This window comes from Dipodomys merriami, unplaced genomic scaffold, assembly GCF_024711535.1.
Source record: "Dipodomys merriami isolate MVZ:Mamm:240054 unplaced genomic scaffold, mDipMer1.0.p SCAF_4, whole genome shotgun sequence".
Lineage (NCBI taxonomy): Eukaryota > Metazoa > Chordata > Mammalia > Rodentia > Heteromyidae > Dipodomys > Dipodomys merriami.
In genome coordinates, this window is record NW_027205603.1 from 52,800,790 (window position 1) to 52,823,977 (window position 23,188).

Below are 23,188 nucleotides of genomic sequence, written 5' to 3' on the forward strand. Positions count from 1 at the left end.
ATTGAATTTCGGGCTTAGGAAAAGAATTTTTATTTTAATGAAATGTTTAGCTTATAGAATTGAAAAAAACACATGGAAAATTGGGTTTTAAAATTGATAGGAATCTAAGGATCTGGTAAAATCTTTCCTTTGGCATGGCATTCTTTCTGTTGATCCTTAATTCTCCCCTGACCACACTGACACTGGAGACCCTCGCACCCCACATGGATGTTTCAATGTGGCTTCTTTTGAATTCAGTTCTAAAATCACCTGAATATTGTTGTATCACTTTCTCTGATCAGTAATCCCACACGATGTCATACAGTTTTCAAGCTGAAGTGACAACAGCGTTTTTTGTTTTTATTTATTTATTTTTTTTGTAAACATACTGTACAGAGGGGTTACAATTACATGGGCAGGATAATGCGTACATTTCTTACCAAGCATTGCAGCCTCCTCCTTTGTTTACCCTTCACATCCCTTCCCAGCCTCCCCCCCCAATCCTACCCCCCCCACCAACGTTGTAAAGCTCGTTTTCGACATGACAACTTGTACTTCTCATTGTTGCAACAGGTCCACCTGTATCCTTAAACGACTTGTTTTTCCCCAGCTCCTCCACAAGTTATACTGACATCAAATATAGTGAAACCAGGGGTTATACTGTGGGGGAGGGACATACAAAGCAACAAAGAAATAATCTTATAAATGCGTTAGAAACAAATGCACGAAATAAAAACATTAAAATACATATCTAAGGGTTCATTTTCCTAACATCACATTATCTGACCTTTTCCGCTTGACTCATACATATACTAGATATTGCAAATAAGGGAAACCATTGGACCTATGTTTCTTTGGGCCTGGCTTACTTCACTTAATACGATTTTTTCGACATCAGCGTTTTTATACTCTTTATGTTTGCAATCAGTGAAAGAATCTAACCAGAATTTTCTTCTGTATCTGAGAAAGCATACTGTAGCTCATATATATGTATATGTACACATATATGCATATAAATATGTCTATATGTATGTATGTATGAGAAGATAGAGTATCCTAACATTAAAAGAAGATATTTATGTATGAAAATGACTAATGGGTGCCTGGCACTTGTGGCTTATGCCTGTAAACTACTAAGGAGGCTGAGTCTGAGGATCAGGGTTCAAAGGCAGCCCAAGCAGAAAAGTCCCCGTGAGGCTATTAGCTCCAAATAACCACTCAAAAACTAGAAGTGGCCTGGCTCTGTGGCTCCAAGTGTTAGCATGGGAGCCTTAAGCAAAAGAAATCAATGATAGCACCTAAGCCCCGAGTTCAAGCCCATTACTATAAAAAAAAAAAGTAAGAAAAAAAGAAGAAAAAATAAGCATGTTAGCCATTAAACAAAAAACAACCGTTATATAAGAGGGTAATCCAGTCAACTTCTCTCTTTACCAGTTTTAATCCAGTAAAAGAAAAACTGAAAATAAATAATTTGTCTACATAAAATAGCAGTATGCTTAACATCAACCAGAAAGATAATGCAAATGCCCTGTACAAACAAACAGTGACTAAACTGCTCACACAATGAGGAGGATGACACAGAATAAAGAAACTTTTTAATAGTATTTGATAACTATAGAGTTTTAAAAGGTGATTGTGTGGGCAACTTGGAGTTTGTGTATATGATATGCATTCTTTCCCATATTCATGAAAATATTCTAACAGCTTGATATTCACTAGACTCTCAAAGGAAGAGAGGAGTGTGGAATAGTAAGAGTAGTATTTTAGAATATTACTAAAAATGGGAAATACATTGTAGAGTTCAGAGGACTATGCACTGCAAACATCCCATTGAAAGAAATTAAAGATAACTTACATAGCTATATGAGAAAAATACACTTAATATTTCCTTAATTTGTAATGTCTTACTCTTGCTCAAGATTTTTGTATAGTATATATATGACATAACAAATTACTAATTTTCAGAGCCTTCCAAAAATATAACTGTTAGAAGAAATTTGAATATATTATAATATTTTATAATGTATTTATTAAGGCAACTTATGTTAATACAATACCAGACTTCCTATATTTTACTTATGATAAGAAATAGTACTTCGTAGCATTTTCCATCCTAGACTTAATGAACACTACTGAATTCTATTATTTTATCACTTGCTTACAGCTGGTGCTCTACCATTTGAGCCATGCCTCCAATCCAGGTTTGCTTTGTGTCGCTATTATAGGCAAAGTTTATGATCAAATAAATAGTATTGGAGAGCTACAAACAACAGAGGATTCATTTTTTAAAGTATAGCTCACTGACTGAAAATTCAGAAACATGGTTCTAGATGGATGATTAGAAAGCCCATTTGTTTCCAGTTTTCTCATTTGATAATAGGCAATTTTTACATGATTTCTAAGATTAGTCTCATCTCTCAAATCTATGAGTTTCAATCATAACACTTCAGTCTTTGACAAGTTTCCACTACTACTATATGCAAAATTTTCATTGACTTGTTATTTCATAATGCATTTCATCTTCTGATAAGAATTTATAGCTGAAAGAGAAAAATTTCAAATATATAAGAAATGTAGGTGTCCATGTGTCCATTTGTATAGCTTCCTTGTGTCTCTTCCTTTCTAAAGAGAAATACAAATATAAATATATCATGTATATAATATACATTTTACATATTTTTTTATTGTGAAAATACCATAGAGAGGGGTTACAATTACATGGGCAAGGTAATTAGTACATTTCTTGTCAAGCATTGTTGCCTCCTCCTTTGTTTCCCCTTACCATCCCTCCCCATCTTTCCCCCTCCTCCCCCACGCCAAAGTTGTAAAGTTCATTTTCGACATAACATCTTGTACATCTCATTGTTGCAATGGGTCAACCTGTATTTAAACAATTGTTTTTTTTCCCTTCTCCTCCACAAATTATACCAACATCAAATGAAAACAGGGGTTATACCCTGGGGGAGGGACATATAAACCAACAAAGAAATATCTAATAAATATGTTAGAAACAATAACCAGAAAGAAAAAAAAAACATTTGAATCCCTATTTTGGGTTCATTTTGTTTAACATCAACTTATCTGACCATTTCTGCTTGTCTCAGACAAATTCTAGTTATTGCAAATAAGGGAAACCATATGACCTATGTTTCTTTGGGCCTGGCTTACTTCACTTAATATAATTTTTTCCAAGTCTTTCCATTTCCTAACAAATGGGGCAATGTCATTCTTTCTGATGGAGGCATAGAATTCCATTGTGCATATATACCATGTTTTCTTGATCCATTCATCTACTGAGGGGCATCTGGGTTGGTTCCATATCTTAGCTATGGTAAATAATGTTGCAATAAACATAGTTGTGCTGGTAGCTTTAGTGTGGTCTTGTTTGTGATCATTGGGGTAAATGCCCAAAAGTGGGATTGCTGGGTCATAGGGGATCTCATATGGAATAATAAAGACCCCGGATAGCAAAAGCTTTCCTTAACAGAAAGAAGAGGAGTATCAATACCAAATTTCAAACTCTACTACAAAGCCATAGTAATCAAAACAAGTTGGTACTGGCACAAGTATAGACCCCAGGACCAATGCAATAGAATTGAAAACCCAGAAATGAACCCACAGACCTATTGCCATCTAATCTTTAATAAAGGAGCTAAAAAAATAGACAGCCTCTTCAGTAAATGGTGTTGGCAAAAATGGTTAATCACTTATGGAAAACTAAAGCTTGATCCTTATATATCACCCTGCACCAGAATCAACTCCAAATGGATCAAAGACCTCAGAGTCAAAGCAGACACTCTGAAAACATTACAGGACAGAATAGGAAAAACCCTAGGTCTCCTTGGCACAGGCCGAAATTTTCTTAAAAGATACTCAGCAACACAACAAATCAAAGAAAGGTTGGACAAATAGGATTGCATAAAATTGCAGAGCTTCTGCAGGGCAAATGACATAGCTGGCAAGATCAATAGAAAGCCTATGGATTGGGAGAAGATCTTCACTAGCCATACAATGAACAAGGGTTTCATATCCAAAATATACCTGGAACTCAAAAAATTAAATCGCCCAACAACATATCCTCAAAGAAATAATTATTTATATCCTAGATATTTCTTATAATTCTGATACGCAATTCTTATCTAAAAGTCTTGAAGTTATACTTTGAATTTATATAAGAGAAATAATAAGAATGAATCTCATGTTTTATTTTTATGTTTATTTTTGTGTTTGTGGTTTATATTATTTTTATTTGTAAGGTGATGTACAGAGGTGTTACAGTTATGTAAGTCAGGTAATAAGTGCATTTTTTAAAAAAACAATCACTTCTTCCCTGGTTTTCTCCTAGTTTTTCCCTCCTGACCCTCTTCTCCCTCAAATTGTATGGTTCACTTTTAACATAGTGTCTAGTGAGTATCACTGCTGAATTTGTTCACTCTTTGCCCCACTCATATATTTTAAATAACACTAACAGCAGCATTTGGCCAACACCAAGAATCAAATGACCAGTTCTACATTGAAATTTAGTGTTCACAATAAACAAAACTACAGTAGCTTCCCATCAAGCTTCCCATCAAATGAATTAGAAACCAAAACATTTGGATTATAACTGTGTAGATAAAACTAGAACCTCCACATGCTTATAATGTCAGCGAATAAATCACATTCATGGAGAACAGACTTTGAATTGTCTACTGATCCACTGAAATTTAATGATGTTTCAGGTGACGATCCGTCTCCTGAATACAGTTGTGTTTCTCCTGGGTTTGTTCATCTCCATCCAAGGCAATCATAATTCTTTCTTGGGATTTTTGACTTTGTGTGCCAAGGCGTGCATACATCAGTCACATTCTCTGTTCTGTAGGAGTAGAGGATTAGAACCATCAGGAGTCATGATTCTTGGTTTGAAGAAATAGTCTGACTGAAGTAAAAAGAATGAATGGAGCACTTATTTGACACAGAAGTAGGGAGTATCCTGTATGCATTGCAGACTCTTATTCTTGTTCTTCAAGCATTCCATTTGTACCCTTCTTACTAACATTTTTGTGGCTTCTGTACATTCAGCAAGGTAATATATTTTCACCTGTCTTTTATAGATTTAGATTTCAGCCATTTTCATTCAGAAGAATCCTGTAGTTTTACCCAATCATCCAATAATATTCTCTGTCTCTAAAATAACTTACCTTTTCAAGAACAGGACATGCTGTGTAACAAGTGCACTCTTAAATTTCATTTTGGTTACCACAGTAAAGTAAAGCTTTATTTCCTGTTCACGGTCAATCAAATTCCTCTTTCAAAGAGCTCTGTCTCACATGGTCATAGATGTACCATGCTGACAGATGCCACCATTGTTTATTTTCACCCAGTGGGAACCATGTGTCCTGGGCACTGTGGAGAGGGAGAAGTAAGGCACCCAGCATTTTCACTGAAATGTTTCTATCATGAGTGACATGTAATAGTTCTTTGTACAACCTATTGTTCTCAGCAATCAGTGATTCCAGAGGTTGTAAGTACTGAACAAAGCCCAGTTACACTAAGCACTGTCCTGACATCTACCAAAATCTCCCCTGAAGTACCAAAATCAATCTTAACAATTATGGAAGACCAAACATGGATGGCAGTCAAAGGAATGTGACCATCAGTTTCTGGGAGACAGTGCCAGCTTTCTGTCAATAAACGCTGCAGACCAGCAATCTGCATTTTACAGATTGATTTTTTTCTTTCTGACTGTGAATTTTCAGTCATTTCAGTTGTTTCCTGACTGGATATGAAAGATAGGTAATATGAAGAGCCGTAGAGTGGGGAGATTGTGAAAATATTATAAGGAGTATTTCTTATAATCACTGGCTTTAGTTTTCCTACAAACATTTTACTTTAGACTTTACTAAATAGTCTATTTTTAATCTTTTAATGATGTAAATGAACTAGCTGACTTATATATTCTAAAAGAATAAGGAGAACAAATTATACTAGTGAATATAAAATAATCTTTTACATAGTGCTTTAAATAGCTAGAGGAATATGCTCTCTTATTGCAATGTATTAGCCTACAGCAAGCCATTAAAATTCCTAATGAATTCGCTTCTTCCCAAAGATAACCATTTAAGCATTCAATCAATTAATACAATGGATTAATATCTAGTATCTTTTTAGTGGCACAGTTTCTTTTTTATATTTTATTTTATTTTATTTGAGAACATACTGTACAGAGGGGCTACAATTACATGGGCAGGATAATGCATACATTTCTTACCAAGCATTGCAGCCTCCTCCTTTGTTTACCCTTCACCTCCCTTCCCAGCCTCCCCCCTCCCCCCCCCTCGCCCAATCATACCCCCCCTCCTTCCCCCACACCGACATTGTAAAGCTGGTTTTGACATGACATTTTGTACTTCTCATTGTTGCAACAGGTCCACCTGAATCCTTAAACGACTTGTTTGTCCCCATCTCCTCCACATGTTATACTGACATCAAATATAGTGAAAGAGGGGGTTACACTGTGGGGGAGGGACATATAAAGCAACAAAGAGATAATCTTATAAATGCGTTAGAAACACATGCATGAAAGAAACGAAAACGTTAAAATACATACTTAAGGGTTCGTTTTCCTAACATCACATTATCTGACCTTTTCCGCTTGACTCATGCCTATACTAGATATTGCAAATAAGGGAAACCATAGTGGCACAGTTTCAAAACAGAAGAACTACAGACATTCAGATAGTGAACATTCAATACAAACTATGATTCAGCAGGAGGCTTTACTTTGTTTCTCTTAATTTTAATTCCAGCAGTTTCAAATGTTATTGACAACATCAGGACACAAAATGTCAACAATGGTGCACTTACAAAAGTCTTGAAGTTTCAAATAATTTTGGTTTTGCACATTTTTCCCCTAAGGGTAAATATATAAATTCTTTATTCCAGATATATGATTCAATGTCCATCCATAGACATGGAAGAATCAAGTTGTAAAGTACATTTTTTAGCTGCCTATTTTTATTACTAGGTACTAACTTATGTGCTTGCCTCAAACATATTTTACACAGACCCAGAAGTTCAGATAAAGGTTTTCTCTTTCATATATTTACACAAGTTCAAAGTGATACTCACAGAATCATCTAAATTTTGGCCACATCAAGTAAATTCATTTAAACTTTGAAATGTGCACACATACACGGGAGTTCAATCTACAACCCACAACCCATGTAGGTGTTGGGGCAGACACCTGAGAACCAAAGGGCTGGGAGACTCAGGAGGAGTCAGAAGAATGTGCTTGTTTACAGTACAATGCATTTTTAGTTTCACTGTTTATACAGGATATAAGAATTACCAAATTCAAATTGATGTTCAGTGAAAATTTGAGTCAAATGACAAAGATGAATGATCTAACCTTTGGAATTCATTGTTTGAAGCTCAGCATATTCAAAGTTAACATGAGCAGTAACACTTTCAAACACACACACACACACATACACACACACACAAGCCATATATGCACACAAACAAATAAATCAGTAGTGTTTTGTATTTAAGTTTAAATCAATGAGTCATATAAACAGAATGCTTAATAACTTATTCAGTAAAACTCATATACTATTAAAAGAGCAAGATTCAGAAATAGGAACAAAAGGAACCAAGGAAATGTTTAGAACAGCTGAAAAATAAGTGTGTAACAAGCAAAATCTAGTGTGAAATCATCTTCAGTATAGTTATGTGTGTGTGTGTGTGTGTGTGTGTGTGTGTGTTCAGAACTATAGTAATTATCCAAAATGTAGATCAGATTGTTTCTGATCACTCACTCATTCACCTACACTTTCAGATACAGTAAATGTGCAATTCTGTAGAAGGGAGGAAGCAACAAGACACCATAATTTATTTCTGTCACAGAAACAGCATTTGAGGTTTACAATGATGTCACTAAGTACAGAGGCCTAAACCAATCAGAGATTGCCAACTTGCCTTCTTACAGAAAAGTGAAAGCAATGAAAGCTTACTAATGAAGGTATCACTGTCTTCTCTGGTTAAAAATCTACAAACAGTCATAGTGCTGAAAGATTATGTATTCAGGCAAGCAAAGTCTGGTCTATAAGTTCAGGGTAGGGATGAATTGCACTAGTCCCTTTCTCTGAAAACATATCTCTTTGTCCTTCCTCACCGAAGTTTATTGAAAACTCATATAAAAGTAAATTCCTTCCCATCTACATGTTTGCTATTTGTCAAGAACTGGGACAATCTCAGAAATTTATTTAATCCTATCTGATTAAACTAAAATTTGGATCAAACATCTGACATTTTTATTCCTTACCATGACTACATTTTTAAAGATTTTAATTAGGGATAATTCACATATTTTTCTCCTCTCATTTTCACTTCCACTACAAATAAAATCCCCAAGAGAAAACCAATCATGTGTTATCTTTCTGTGCTTACATATTGGATCATTTTTGATTATGAGAAAAATTTATGATATATAAAATAAAACAATGCTAAATCTATGTGGCTAAATTTTACAAAAATGGAAGAGAAACTTGTGGCAATTATATATAAATATATGTAATAAGTATATACCATTTATATGGATAGCTGAAATTGTATAGATAACATGCATTAAATAATATATGTATATATTATAATCTAATATGTTATATATTATACTAAAATTACATGGCTAAATTTTAGTAAGAATGGAGAATAAATGTTTGGGTTTTTTAAATTTTATTTTATTTTATTTGTGAACATACTGTACAGAGGGGTTACAATTGCATGGGCAGGATAATGCGTACATTTCTTACCAAGCACTGCAGCCTCCTCCTTTGTTTACCCTTCACATCACTTCCCAGCCTCCCTCCTCCCCCCCAATCCCCATCCTTCTCCTTCCCCCCTCCCCCCCCCACCGACGTTGTAAAGCTCATTTTGGACATGACAACTTGTACTTCTCATTGTTGCAACAGGTCTACCTGTATCCTTAAACAACTGGTTTTTCCCCATCTCCTCCACAAGTTATACTGACATCAAATATAGTGAAAGCAGGGGTTATACTGTGGGGGAGGGACATACAAAGCAACAAAGAGATAATCATATAGATGCATTAGAAACACATGCATGAAAGAAAAAAACATTAAAAATACATATCTAAGGGTTCATTTTCCTGACATCACATTATCTGACCTTTTCTGCTTGACTCATACTAAATTTTAGTAAGAATGGAGAATAAATGTTATATCGACATGCATATATATATAGAGAGAGGTGGGGGGAGGCTTGGATTAGATCATTTAACTAAGTATACTTAACATTCTTGAGTAAATTTAGTGCCATGTTACACCCAGAATTAAAAGTAAGAAAAACAGATTGATCAGCAACTTTGAGATTGTTCCTAAAGATAAGCGTTGGAAGATATCTGCCATTATTGGGAAAATACTTGATAGCAAATAAAGTTGATTACATATAAAAATAACAGTTTCAATACTTGAGGAGGAGAGCAATATAAATACCGCACTTTTTCTCACTAATGGTACAATCTAGTCTTCCTTTTCAGATAAACAACATCAGACAAAAATTACAAAAATTATTGGTCTTATTTTAGTGACATCAACACTACATTCATCACTACAGAAGAAAAAAGAAGTTACGTATTTGTCTTCTGAAAATACTGGCAGATGAGGAAAATAGTTCTGCTTACATTCAGCCAATCATTAGCATTGTGACATTGATTCAGGTTAATGGATCGCAGGGGAACAAAGGTAGCTTACAATCCATCTGCATGTGGCAACAGCAATAGTAGCCTGCCTCCACCAGTATAAATGAGAGTATTGGGGCCAGTAACAATTTCCGAACAGCCTTGGTGGCATCATCTTGCCTAAAATTTGGTCCACCCAATTTCCTTTTATTTCTGTGTATTTTGAAGCCTTAATCACCTACATTCTCATTGATTCTATGAACTACCAATTACCTATCCATTAAGGTCATTTTCTGCTTGAGATTTCCAGAGTCATTTTCTATTCTTTGCTAGCCAGAACTTTGTCTGTAATCCACACACAATTGCACAGACTGGAGGATACAAATGTCCTAGTCTCCACTGTGAGTCAAATCCTTAATGCATTGGAAGGTTCTTTATTATTGTGAGCCTCTGAGAGTTTAGTTACAGTTCACGATATATTTTTTTGTTTTTTATTGTGTAGAAGAAAACACATTGTGAAGTTTAATAAATAAATCTTGGATGAAAAATTGAAACAGTTGTTTTATGCATAATTCAATGAAAGCTTGATCCTCAGAAGATTTTTTTTCTTTATGCTTTATTTTATTTTATTTTATTGTGAAAATACCATACAGAGGGGTTACAATTACTTGGGCAAGGTAATGAGTGCATTTCTTTTTTTTTCTTTTTTTTAATTTTAATTTTTATTTTTTGTGAACATACTGTACAGAGGGGTTACAATTACATGGGCAAGATAATGAGTACATTTCTTATCAAGCATTTCAGCCTCTTTCTTTGTTTACCCTTCACATCCCTTCCCAACCTTCCCCCGCCCCCCACTCAATCCTCCCCCACACACACACACACCAAAGTTGTAAAGTTCGTTTTTGACATGACAACTTGTACTTCTCATAGTTGCATTTCTTATTAAGCATTGTTACCTCCTCCTTTGTTTCCCCTTCTCATCCCTTTCCAGCTCCCCAGCTCCCCCCGCCCCCGTGCCCCTTTTCTCTCCCCAACACCCCCCCCCCCCCCCCCCCCCGCCTCCCCGCGCCAAAGTTGTAAAGCTCGTTTTTCGACATAACGTCTTGTACATCTCGTTGTTGCAATGGGTCCACCTGTATCCCTATTTAAACAATTTGTTTTTCCCCTTCCCCTCCACAAATTATACCGACATCAAATACAGTGAAAGCAGGGGGGGGGGGGGACATACAAAGCAACAAAGAAATATCTTATAAATATGTTAGAAACAATAGCCAGAAAGAAAAAACATTTCAATCCTTATCTTGGGGTTCATTTTGCTTAACATCAACTTATCTGACCATTTCTGCTTGTCTCAGTTGGATATAGTAAGCCTACCAGTAGGAAGTTACAGTATGAAGATTAGAAAGATCTGACATCAACTTGTAAAAAATTTACAAAGAATGTTGATAGTCCCCGCCCAAAGGAGTGTGCTGATGCTATTTAGGACTATCATATCTACCAAATTATTTTTATAATAAATATTGGAATAAGAAGTAGTGATCACTCAATTTAAGTTTCCAGGATGCATAGAAATAATTTTAAAAATAATATACAACTCAGCATTCAGAATCTGTGAAATGAAAATTCTTCCATTAACACATGTCCACAACTCTCTTATGAATGGTTAGTGCCAGAGCCCCAGCAATATGATTAGCATTGATCAGGATTCATTTTAAAAAAAAAGAATAGTTTTTCCTGTTCTCTTTCAGTGCAAACTGATTGACTAAAACAAGCAAAATACCTTGAGAGAAGGTAATGATTTTAGAAAAGGGAAAGTTTCCAAAGTTCTTTGAAGGAATAGGTGAATGTGTTTCCAAGGAAACTGTACCATACCTAATGTGTTTGAAACGTTAAGTCCTTTATAATACTGTGAAATGCCAAAGATTGTTTAAAATTTAGGTCACCAAAGGATGACATGTTATTATGGATATAGACTTTACTTATAGACATGAAACAGGATATAAAACAGGCACTTGTAAGGAAACATTTGAACTAAGGCTCAATAGGTGGAACAAATTTATTGTATATTTTTATGAAAGATTTGACAGTGTGTCCAGTTAAATGTGTAATTTGGTCGATAATACTAAAGGTTTCCAGGTAGACAATGTATATTACAAGTAAATCTAAGTGGATAAAATGAAATTATAACTGAGTTTATTGTCAACAAATACAAGATAATGTTTTAGAAGCTGGAATTATGTGGGAGTCCAGAAAGTCGGCTTCCTGTATCTAAGGCAATAAGTATTGCACTGAAGTACCAATGGCAAAAATATAGGACATGGGAGGCTGGTACATATACAAGGAATGACTTTTCCCATTGAGGAAACAGGGTACTTGACAAGTTGTCAAGATTTAGCTACAAAATATTGAAATAAAAGAAATTGGATTGCTGGAGCTTGGTCATAGCAGAGTCGACAAAGTGAAGGAGAAAAGTGCCAAGGTGGGAACAGGACTCTCTGCAGACACACTTGACCCTAAAGGTCTTGAGTTTATTTATTCTATATTGTGACTATCTTCTTATCTTTCTGATGAAATGTTACTTTCCTTCCCTGGTGGCTAACTGCATTCTGATGCAGAATGGAGTTTTGTGTCAGGCAGAACATTCCAGTGAAGCTATTTGTCCCATATGGAAAATTATGTGTAACCTTGGATGTGAGATAAATTAAAAGAAAACAAGTGAGACTTCATAGGAGATCCTGAAATGAAAAAATGATGTAGACTTACTAAGAAGAAAAGAACACACAAATAAAATGATCTCTAAAAGGTAGGAGGCCAGTAAATGAATGAAAGTTTATCTAGTACTGACACACTAAACATTGAAAATATTTGCCACCTACTGGGAATCTTTATACAAAAATTATATTTGTACCACTGGATTACAGACTTCTTATTTTAAGTTTCATAAGGAATTGAAATAACAGTATAAGGTATTGAAGACCTGGGAGTCTGATTTAGAGCCTTAAGTGAATCTTGTAGACCAGAAAGTGGGCCCAAAGTGACTTAGAAAGTTTGAGCTTAGTATATGAATTTGTGACCCCCAAAACAGGGTGGGCCAAACAATAAATTGAAGTTTTTTTTTCACTAGTAAAGATTAATTGTACAAAGCCATTTCATTATATTTTCATAATGTATATATAACTCTTTGATCAAGTTTACCCATCTATGACACTTTCTTTTTTAATAGGGACCCTTTTATTACACATTACAAAATAATAGTATGTTATTAAAAATGGGACACATTTTGAAATTTTTCTTATTGTATTTGTCATTCTTTTATTCATCATCCTCACAATCATCAGTAACTGCCTTACTGTTGCACAGGGTTCTCCTGAAAACTCTCCCCACCAAAGTCAAAAGGGGGGGAGGAGAATCTACTCAGCAGGTTCCCATCCAATAGCTCAAGAGTAAAGATTGAGGGTTTAAAGAAATAAAAACATCTGAAAGATAATTTAATCTCAGATGATTGAGACACTTTCTTAACCCTTCTTCCTTCTCTCCTTTTTTGAAGTGGTACTTATGGGTTTCATTACACTATTTTCATGCATATATATAGATGTATATAGATATAAAATAAATTTTAATTGCCTTTACCTCAGCACCCCTTCCATTGGTCTCGTCTCCCTCTATTTCTCATATTCCCCTCAATAAATTTTCCTCTGTTTGACATCATGTCATATTGTTATTTCTAATAACTATTATACCTAATAATTATTACTAATAATAATTACTTTTATCATTTTTGGTCTAGTTTAATTACTGGATTGAATAGTTATATCTATGTGTTGTTAAGGGAAGCCTACACAAATGCTTTGGTAAACCACCTTAACATTTAAGTGCTAATACCATTGGAGTCCATTATGTTTTCCCACAAGGTTTTCTCTGTATAATAACATCCTATTTCATAGCCTGAAGAAATGAAAAACTTTACTCATCTAATCTCAAGTAGGTGAAAATTATGTTATTATGAATAGGCTTTGTTTCAACTCTCTTTTGTATGTATTTGACAGTCCTTTGCTATATCCTCAGTGATGTACCCCCATATGTGTGTGTGTGTGTATGTATGTGTATATATATATATATATATATATATATATATATATACACACATTTTTTTGCCGGTTGTGGGGCCTGAACTCTGGGCTCAAGACTAGCACTCTACCACTTGAGCCACAGTGCCACTTCTGGCTTTTTCTGCTTATGTGGTGCTGAGGAATCAAACCCAGGGCCTCATGCATGTAAGGCAAGCACTCTACCTCTGAGCCACCTTCCCAGCCCGATGTCCTAATATTATATCCATTCACTCACCCCAGTAAGTAAATAGCATGATTTTCATGTAAGCAATTGGTAATTCTGAGCAAATATTTCCAAACAAATATCAAAACTCCAAATCCACAAAACTACTGTTTGCTTATTTTAAACATAGTGTGGTGCTTCACAAAATTTTTCAAGATAGGAATAAATCATAATTTCTAATTTTCCTAGACCTGTCAGTGTATACTTATTTAAATAAATAACATGTCCAAAGGATATTTTCTGGGATTTCTTTAAAGAATTTAGTAAAACAAAAAGAATATTGAAAGATGTTACCAATACAGTGAACATTGCTTCTTTCTCAAAAAAAAAAAAAAAAAAAAAGAACTCTTCTCAGTGTAATAAAAAAGATTTCACTTTGTAGTCTTACCTTCAAGGTCATATTTATAGTTATATCCCTTCATTCTTTGTAAAATTCTCGGTAAAGTGCCACATATTTAAAATATCCAAATGAAAGTAAAGTGTAGGGTTAGTTATTTGATGCTACATCTTGAGTTTTGGGTGTGGCTTGTTACATTTACCTTTCTCAGTGTATGTAGCCTATGAGTTAGACAAAAAAATTCCATTGTAACAATGAGATGTACAAAACAGAATGTTGAAAAATGAACTTTACAATTTAGGCAGTGGAGGGGGAGTGTAGTTGTGGAGGTGGGAGGGAAGGATGGTAGGGGGAAAACAAAGGAAGAGGTAACAATGCTTGATAGGAAATTTATTCATTACTTTGCTCATGTAATTGTAACCCCTCTGTATGGTATTTTTACAATAAAAAACTTTAAAAAAAGAATGCTAACACATACATATAATATAATATATATAAAGAATATATGACCATCTAAAAATAAATTTCAGAGAAATCAGTGCCCACTTAAAAAAAAAACAGGGAAAATCATCTCCGAAATTTCACTGTGATTGTGGCACAGTTATTTATTGATAAAAATAGGTAAAATATACTACTCATAAGCTATAGTTTGGTAGTAATGAGCAGTGTCTAGAATGGAGAAAATAATGTCAAAGTGATGTCTTTGAGAGGCTTTGTCTTTTTTTTCATCTATATCTGTAAAAGGGTGATTCCTTTACCCTGTTTTGAATTTGATTTCTGGTAGTGGGTGACTATTTGGCAAAACTATTTACAGCTTCATATAAATCCATGTGCTTTTTATATTTACCCAGATATACAGACCAATAACATTTCTATGTGTCCATTTCTCTTCCCTTCACACTGAAGTGCTCTGCATACCCTCCAGTTGAGTTCTGCTTTTGGAAGCAGTCTATTCTCATTCCCTGGCTTTGGGTACTGCCCATCTTACTCAGATATAGTTCCTTGCTCTATGGCCTATGGATGTGCACCCAAACTGCTCTCATATATAACTTCTAAGAGGGAAATATGCTCTTGAGCAGAAGAAACAAGGTTCCATCTGTTTCCTTAGAATTTAATTATTAAGAACTATTTCTGAAGGAGGCATCTAGAAGTTATTTAAATTTTTATAAAGTTGATCACTTAATCGTAATTATTTAACTATCTATATCATCAACAGTAATATTGGCAGGGAGAGCTGATCAAACTAGGACTAAATTAAAGTTTTTCACAGGTATTAAACAGTGTGGATTATGCCACTTTGAGTGTTTGTTTGAATTTCACTGACATATGGTGAGTTCAATAGTTGCTAAAATTATAGGTAGAATATTTATAAATAAAAACGCAATACTTCTGAGCATCCATATTACTGGGATAGTATATTTACACTGATTTCTGACATTAGCTTTCATAATACCTGAAACTAGAAATCAATCTAGCAGCAGCATCAAAATTCTGTAGGCTTTAAATGCAAGCTTAATAAACAAAAGTTTTATCTGAAATGTACTCTTTTTCAAAATCTTTGGACATATAGTCTTAATTTGTTCTAATACTATCTGATTAAGGTTATACAATGTATTTGATAATTTTTATTACTTCCTGTTTTATTAGATATTTGGCTAATTGTTTTAGCTGTCACTCCATGAACTTGTAGGAATTTTCATTCTGGGAGTCTTTATACTTTCAAAATAGTAGATAATTTATTAATGTTAAAAATATAATTATTTTTTCAGATATGTATTATAATTCTGACTGACTTTGTGTCTTTTGGCATTCCAAAATTTATTTATTTCCTTCAAAGCTTTGGTTTATTCATATGAAAAATGAGAATTTTTTAATTAGTAAGTTTTTTTATTGTGAAAATACCATACAGAAGGGCTACAATTACATGAGCAATGTAATGAGTACATTTCTTATCAAGCATTGTTGCCTCCTCCTTTGTTTTTCCCCTACCATCCCTGCCCTCCCATCTCCACGACTACACTATCCCCACCCTCCAACCCCAGCCAAAGTTGTAAAGTTCCTTTTTAGACATAGCATTTTGAACATCTCATTGTTGCAATGGGTCCAATTGATTCCTGTTTTCCATACTTCCACACTCCTGATTACTCATATCCAAACCATTACTGGGATCCAATTACTAGCTCCTTTCCAATATAGATGTATACACACATATACAATACATTCATCATATAAAATATATGGAATAACATTTGTGAAATAAAAGGCCATGTAATCTGTTGACTCCGGTTTCCTGACAGTGACATTTCAAGAGCTAATGCATGTCAGCCTTTCTTGGAGAGGTACTTTCACCTCATGGATGGAGGACACTTACCAACTGAGTGTGTCAGGTCATGATAATTTTTATTATAGAAATAATGACTAGATTATATAAACTATAATTCAAGATAGGGGTAAGCTTGCTGTTTCTGCTCTGCTGGAATATAGAAAACTATAAGCAAGAACCTGAGAATATGTCTTTTTCATTTGAAATACCAGAGTTCTATTAAAAAGGAAAGAAAAGCAGGTGTTTTGTCTCCTTTTCTTAAAATTTAGGAAAAAGATTTCATCTGCTTAGGATAAGCTGGTGTCAATAATGAGGCTCCAAGAATAGTAAAGAGGTTCTGAAAGCAGAGTCTAAATTAGCCATCCCAGGGTGGTGCTGTGAAAGGATGCAGAAGCTTCTACCTGACTTGCAATGATACTATTGTGTGCATTGACAAATAGTCTGCCTATGTCATCAATGCATTTCTGACTGAGCATCTTTGCTACAGAAGCTGAGGGCTGGGAAGGTTAGGACTGAACAATGTTCAGAATGTCTACCAATTTACCCAATAAAGCCAAAAGAAGCCCTTTCAGCTCTAACACTGATAAGAGAAACAGATTTCATCAAAATAAAATAAAATAAATGCAGAACACAATCAAGGAAGCCAGGAATCCCAGAGTCTAAGTAACAAAGGGAAATTCCCACAAGGAAGAGAAGATTCAGCAGAGATCTCATTTCCTCCCAAGTTCAATGTATTTGAACATTCTACTCCATAGTGATAACATTCGTTTGTATTATATTTTATGGTTTTAAACTTTACTCTTTATGTTTCAGTCCTTAGTCTGCTGTAAATTTTTTATTGCATCCATCAGTATGAAGAAAAATTGAATAAACACTGTTTCAGCAATCCTTATTTGTGTCCTAAAGGACATAAGATCCTTCTAAGTGCAAACCCTAACATCTCCTTTCATAGTTTATTCTTTCTACTTCCTTCAAAATCTTATTCCACTATATATCTTCTTTCATTTCCATATTCCTCAATTGTTGGCATGTTCTGGGTATTAACATGTATATGTTCCCTGTACTTCCTTCAACTTTCAAATACATTCTATCAAATGGACTATTTTCTTCACTTCTATTGAGTTAAGTGGTAGGAAATGACAAATATCCATACCATAAACTCTCTCTTCAAAGAAGGAAGTGCTAAGCCAATTAAGTTGTTCTTAGTCTTCATCCAACATATTTTTCTTTATATACCTTACATAACATCTCCTTAATAAAGATCTGTTGACATTACTTTTCTCTAACTATTCAATTTACCTGATCATTACTTTGGTAGCTTTATTTGTGTGTTAAAATACCATACAGAGGGGTTACAATTACATGAGCAAGGTAATGAATACATTTCCTATCAAGCATTGCTGCCTCCTCCTTAGTTTCCCCTTACCATCCCTGCCCTCCCATATCCCCTGCCCTCCCATATCCCCCGCTCTGCCACCCTACCCCTCCACCTCCCCCTCCACCAAAGTTGTAAAGTTCGTTTGTTGACATAACACCAGAAACATTTTCTCTCTGTCTCTAATAATTGTTAAATTTGTACATACTGAAATTGAGAAATTAACACATGCTGGCTAAAATATTTTTGGGATGTGGATATTGCAAATCTATTCTTTATCAGCATTAAGCTAGCAGCAAAATTAAAATAAAATTTTAAATTGAATATGTCTGACATAAATTTTGAATTTACTATTCTTTTTTTTTTTAATTGGGGACTAAGTTTTATTTATTTATTTTGGGTCCGGTCATGGGGCCTGAACTCTGGGCCTGGGTGCTGTCCCTCAGCTCTTGAGCACAAGGCTAGCGCTCTACAGCTCAAGGCTAGCACTCTACCACTTGAGCCACAGCGCCACGTCCGGCTTTTTACTTTTTGCTTATGTGGTGCTGAGGAATCGAACCCAGGGCCTCAGGCATGCAAGGCAAGTGCTGTACCACTGAGCACCTTCCCAGCCCCTGAATTTACTATTCTTTAAAGTTATAATTTTTATACCTTGACACCCTTAAATTATGATAATCTTTGAAACATCTTTTTACTGATGTATAAAGAAAGGACATCAGCTAGGCAAATAGTTCTATGATGACTTAGATTATTGAACATTTGCAATTTAAATATGACTGAATAAACATGAAGACTTAACTAAAATTATCAACATAATTTATTTGTTCTGTCAGTGAATCACCTAAATTTGCAAGTTCCTTTAACTGTTTTATATGCTTATTAGAATAATTGTAATTATTCATTCTTTCTTTTTTATTTAGGAATTAAATGATGTTAAGCATACAGTGTTTGATGGACATAAAACACATATCACTGAATTATGAATTATCATGCCTCCAGCTACCAACTTGAAATGTACAGCATCTCATTTATCTTCATATCTCATGTGATGCTGAGACATTTATAGTCCCTGGGATGCCATGTGTAAAATAGCACTGATGCAAAAGGGTTATTTCATCTGTGAGCTTCTTTCATGCTAAAAACTGAAGAAATCTCCCACTCTTCCTTATCTGTATGACTTTATGTGACAATAGGCATTCGACATTCTCCTTAGAATCATTTATTAGTAAGTTTTCTCCAGAGTGATAAGCCATATGCTCAGGCTCAGAGTAGGAGCCCTTATATCTTTACCATTTCACATGAAGCCGGGTTTATGCAAATAATCACATTTATTTAAAAGTATTTTGTTTTCTTTTTTTCAATGTGGTTATTAACTTAAAGGACACACTGTAATCATAGCTTGATAGTTGAGGGTGTCAGAAGAACATTGCAACATACAGCCTCCTGTCAGAAGCCTTGAGTATAACTGAAAGTGCAAATCTCCCTTAAGGATCTGTATAAAACACTGCATAATTAAGATCCTACTAGAATCCTTCAGAGTATAAATCACATAGGTATTGAGAAATAACGTCTTCCATGGTGAATAAGAATCACAGTCTTGATAGTTAAGTAAAGCTTCAACAGAAATATTTTCAACAATAGAGGGAAACTGTTTGCCACAGGGACTGAAGAAGACATAGAGACTTTCAGGAAGTAAGATTATATAAAGTATCAGAACAGCTAGAGTGATGCAGAGCTCACTAAAATGAATGTATTTTGAGGAACCTCCATACTGCTTTCCAGAGTGGTTGAACCAGTTTACATTCACACCGAAGTTTTGGCTACATACACTCCAGCATCTGTTATTGTTAGTTTTCTTGTTCTAACTGGGAAGACATGGAATCTCAGCTGTTTTGATTTATATTTCTTTTATGACCAGAGATGTTGAACATTTCTTCATGTGTCTATTGACTATTGTTATTTCCTCTCCAGAGAAGTCTCTTTTTAATTCTTTAGCCTACTTACTACTGGGGTGGTTGTTTCTTTGAGGATTTTGTTTTATATATATATATATGTCTGAAATAAGCCAGACCCAAAGAAACTTAGGCTCAGTGGTTTCCTTCATCTGTAATAATTAGTATATGGCTAGAATGGCCTAGCCGAGCTTCACAGTAGCCCAATAGCTATGTAAATATGCCCATATAAAATGATGCTAATTGAAATGATCTCCACAATATGGAAACAAAAGGGTTTGGGTTTATTTTTTTGTTTAGGGGGAGATTTTTTTACTTTGTATATTTTCCTTTATTTTTTAAGGGAACTGTTTGCAGTTATTTATTTCATCTTTCATATTTTCCCCTGTATTTTTCCCTGTGGTAACTGTTTTTTATTTCAGTACACTTTGTCTGGTATATAAGTTTATCTGAGTTGGGAAAGGGAAGGTGAATTAGAGAAATGGTGAGACAAAGGGTCAACCAATGCAACATCAATACTCACTAGACACTCTGTTGAAATAAAATTACAACTCAGGGAGGAGAGGATGGGGGGAGGGAAAATGGGAGGAAAATGAAGGAGGGGTAACATTTCTGGAAAAGAAATGTACTCATTGCCTGACTTATGTAATTGTAACCCCTCTGTACATCACCTTTACAATAAAAATAAGTGTATATTTAGACTAAAGGGGGCTCTAATGAATATCTTTGAAAAAGCAAATTTATATCCACAGCAGATTGAGAAATGGATACACTAAAGAGAATGGGATTGCGTTTCGGGAAGACCTGGGATTATTAGAGACCACAGAAGGGAAAAACAAGATGGTATGATTGATTTCAAGTAGGTACAGAGAGGTGACCTTGTTGAAACCACATTGTCATATCTGGGATAAGAAATGCACTGAAGTGGCTTCTTCTAAGGATAGAGGCTGAAACATGGAAAAATCAGAGTGAATTTCTGATACGTGAAATTTGAGATGTTAGCCAGATTGTTATATAAAAATGTTCCAAAGAACAAACTACTTCAGCTGTTATGTAAAATAATTTCCTTGATCGGCTTACCATATCAAATGTAACTATATGTTCACACTGTATGAGTCTCTGTAATTGTGCCTATTTCTTCTAAGAAATTTTCCATCTTGTAAAATTCAGTTAATCTTCACTATCATGTTTCTAAAGTATCATATAATTCCATTTATATCAAGAGGAGTGAGATATTATACAATCACTTTAAAAATAAAGCTACTTTTGAGAAGGTATAAACTTTCCATTCCTTTTCAAAATGGGGATGATTATTCTTGCCCTACCTAGCTTGCAAGGGTTGTTGTTAGGATTAAAAGAGATAATGAATATAAAAGTACTTTGAAAACTGAAATCTTTTACAAATGCAAGCGACGGCCATTATGATTATACAGTGCCCTCTGTGTGAACCTGAAACAATTTTCAATTTTCATTTATCATGTCACCCTTCTAATTCCTTCAGAGCATGTCCCACAAGATTTTTACCATAGGACTTTATTTTAATCAACCACAAATGCATTTTTATGAAAGCATAATATTGTTTCTATTACAGATATTTCTTTTGAATTCTGGATGGAGCCTAATAGACATTTCAAGGACCATTATACTTCTGAGGGTTTTTCCCCTCTCTCTTCCATTTCATAGCTGCCTTTTCCTCATTTCTTTGGGGTTCAATGAAATTATTTCATCAAGGAAAGTACCATATAAAAACTTAACTGTTAAGTATCGTCCTTCTTTCCTCTCACTTTGTCTTTTCTCATTCTGTGAGTTTAAAAATATCTGCTAACCACCACCCATAGGCTCTATGCCCTGGCACCTGTCTGTACTAGGAATCAAATTAAACATTAAAGATATTGGAAGATAGAAGATACAACACTGGCCCCATTGTTTAGTGGAGCTTGAAATTAGGCCTTGGTACTAACCAGACTTTAAAGTTGTTGTGTCAAACAAAGTACTTACTATTCCCTTTTCCTTATTTATTTATTTATTTATTGTCCCTCATGGGGCTTGAACTCTGGGCCTAGGCATAGTCCCTCAGCTCTTCAGCTCATGACTAGCACTCTACCCCTTGAGACACAGCACCACTTCCTTCTTTATTTTTTAAAAAGATGTGCATTAAAATGTTGTTTATATAGTTATTATGATATTTTTGCACAAACACCCAAATTTTCAAAATTAACTATGGTGCATGGAATTATTTCATCCATCCCTCACAAACTAGCTAGTATTTCTCTGGATAAAACTTCTACTCAGCACACATAAAACCATACTCCCATCCCCCTAACATTTACAATCCCTGTTAAAGTAGCAGAGACTCAGTTTACAATCACTATCGGTTGATAAGGTATTACTACATGTTCAGATTCCTATACCTTTATTTCTTTCCTTCACTAACTAATTACTACCTTAATGACTAAATTTTTTACTGTGCCTTTTTATATACTAATGACATCTAGTAATGAAATAATAATGATAACAAGAAAGACTGACACATTCTCCTTGGTAAATATACATTTCATGATCAAATTTCCTTTCACCTGTCATTCTTCCCAGGTTCTTAAAAATAGATATAAATAATTTACTCAAGTTCTTTAAGTGCTCAGTTCATGTCAGACTATTTTCCAAGTATATGACTGATCATAATTTTTATGGAAAATCAGCAAAATTTAATATTATAAAACTAGATTTTTCTCACTTTTCAAACTTCTTAATTAATCAAGATATTGCTGAGCCGGGCGCTGGTGGCTCACGCCTATAATCCTAGCTACTCAGGAGGCTGAGATGTGAGGATCTCGGTTCAAAGCCAGCCCGGGCAGGAGAGACCGTGAGACTCCTATCTCCAATAAACCACCAGAAAACCAGAAGTGGCGCTGTAGCTCAAGTGGTAGAGCGCTCACCTTGAGCTGAAGAGCTGAGGGACACCGCCCAGGCCCAGAGTTCAAGTCCCACAACCGACAAAAAAAAAAAAAAGATATTTCTGATTGGAGGAATAAATGCATGATATTGAATTCAATTAATTTATAGTAGCCATACATTGTAAATGAGTTTTGGGACAAATCATATTTTAGTTATGTGAAATTGTGTGTGTGTGTGTGTGTGTGTGTGTGTGTGTGTGTGTGTGTGTGTGTGTGTGTGTGTGTACTGGTCCTAGGGCTTACATTCAGAGCTT

At 34.8% G+C, this 23,188-nt stretch overlaps 1 protein-coding gene across 5 annotated transcripts in view; it reads left to right on the plus strand.

The window, feature by feature from the left end:
• Positions 1-23,188, plus strand: part of Ralyl (RALY RNA binding protein like) — a 698,968-nt gene that overhangs the window by 179,477 nt on the left and 496,303 nt on the right. The window lies entirely within an intron of this gene.